We start from the raw sequence: 2,500 nt of genomic DNA, 5'->3' as shown, positions 1-2,500 counted from the left end.
TCAATAGGTTTCACACCTATTGGACGGTTATTGATAAGGTTGGTTGCTTCAAACAAAACTGTATGGAATTCAGTGTAATTCAGTATACTTTCACCAACTGCCTTTTGAATACTCTCATCTTTACAGATTTAATAAAACTTTCACTCGACCTATTTAACCGCGGTGCATCACTTGATCTACTAAATGACCATTCAATTCCCTTATCATTCACAGATCTTACTATCAGCCGTAATCTAAGTCCCTAGCGTGCCGAGTACATGACATGAACATGGATAGATTAGGCATTATTGTACTAGACTAGGATTATTAATCATTTTAGGAAAACGTTGATTCTCTGCTGATTTTTAGTTTTTACCTTTTGACGAATTTTAAGGAGAGTGAAGTTAAATTAAGAGTAACAGTAGTCAGGAGCGTAACGTTAAAGTATATACTTATATGAAATATATATACATTAAATTTATGGGTATGGTATATAGAATATACGCTTGTATGTACACACTCATAATAAGGAAGATCATACATAACTACGCGATCACTCTCATCTTGTTTGTTTTGATGTGGCGTAGACTAAATTAGTAACCTCGTGTTCCTGAAATGGTTGTCAATTCTTTAACAAGGCACAGAAACAACAAATGATTCATTACAAAATTGAACCATCTTTAATTCGTGTTACCCGTGACTGTGGTTTCTCTTACTAATTTGCCGTCTGGACAGTGTCATTCGTCCGAAAAATAACGGTTGGCCACGCTTTTACGTTCTAGAATACCACTTTCGTGACATGTACACGACACTGACACAACATGGGTATGACATAGCCACAAGCAGGAAATGTCCTAGAATACGTCTGATTGTGTAATTTCTTCAGTTCTCTGCTAATTTTGATCAATTCCTAATTAGCTAGAATCATGTGTGTGCCATTGGCTGAATAACTAGAATAAGGAAATCCATTTAGGTTCATAAATCCATGTATTGCACCTATGAATACATCTGTACTCTTATTCTCTAATATGTCCAAATGCTCAACTCTAGTAGACATACACATGAAATTGACACCAAAGCATTTACCATGTGTTATATTTGACTGAATCTGTGATAGCAAAGGACCCAAAAACCAGCAGTTGTATGATAAAATGGTGGTGTTAGTTTTAGTCGCTCCTCTGTTCCTGCTTGTCAAATCTTCTGCATTTTACACATGTACCTTTAACGGCCTTTATCAGTCTGCGTGTTCCCAAAATTCAAAATTTGGAAAGCAGTTTTGCTGATGTTTCAATGCCTTAATGATTCACATTATGCAATTCACTTACAATCTATCTTGACAAAGGGCGATCCTTTGGCAAGAAATTAAAATTCTCTCTGTTTAATCACGTCTGAATTATACATCCTACAATCATTATACCCTTTTCAATTGAGGATCCCAAATTCTTAGACATCCATCCACATTCAATGGATGGATCGAAGAAAAGTTTAATTCTGAATGCCATAAAGCCCATTAAAAAATGCCCTCCATTCCTTCCATATAGCTTCACTCATTGACTTATCCCAATTATTTGTTTTGTTCCTATCGGCGTCTTCATTTGTAGTAATCAGATCTCTCATAAAAAAAACCTTCATTAAGTAAGCTAAAATATGCCCTAAAAGATCATACATTGACACAATCTGCCTCAAAACCATCCTCCAGGTCAACACTGTTGGAGATCACATATCACTCTCATTTATGTTAGATTTTAATCCAGTATGTATCCTTTTTACTTTCTTAGATAAGTTGATTTTTACCTTGTAGAAAAAGTATACCACTGCATGTCCAGAAACTTATGAATTGTTTCTTCTGACAAATTTACGTCCGTTGCATTACCATGATCACCATTCGTTACCCGATGTATTATTCTAAACCCACCTTCTAGCAATAGATTTTCAATATCCTGTTTTTTTTTTGTTTTTTTTCCTGGATCAAAATACCTCACAGACCTGAGTTTATCATCCATGTACGCGTCATCATCACTGATCTCTGCAGTACAATTCAAAGCTAGGGTGGCTATAGCATCAGTCGGCCTATCGGGAAAAGTCACTCTTGTCTACACATACTGATCTGGTTGTCTGGTTACGTCCACATCCCTCCATAGGAATCTGTGATTATGCTCCTCTTTGGCATTATCAAGATTAACTGAATTATACATTTTAGATATACATAATAATTCCCACGGAGCCTTTATGAAATACCTATCAAACTTTTCAAAATGTTGCGGCCCATACACTGAGTGGAGGAGTCAAAAAATACGAACCAGCGTAGATACAGAGTCCGATTTTAGTACAGCATTATGAATAATGTAATGCACTGGCCCTTTATATGTATCAGTTTCTACCTTATCCAGTTTTTGTGTAACACCTTTTCATATCCTCAAATTCACCTTGATAACCTACATGTCTTAAATCTAGAAATAGTCTTTCTTCTGTTAAGTTCAGTCGTCCTAGTATTGGTGTATAATTATTTGGTAACAGTTCA

The sequence above is a fragment of the Penaeus japonicus genome, unplaced genomic scaffold (assembly GCF_977035675.1).
Source record: "Penaeus japonicus unplaced genomic scaffold, GWHDUDI00000001_assembly GWHDUDI00000015, whole genome shotgun sequence".
In the NCBI taxonomy this organism is placed as follows: Eukaryota; Metazoa; Arthropoda; class Malacostraca; order Decapoda; family Penaeidae; genus Penaeus; species Penaeus japonicus.
The sequence above is the reverse complement of the archived record's forward strand: the minus strand, read 5'-3'. Positions refer to the sequence as shown.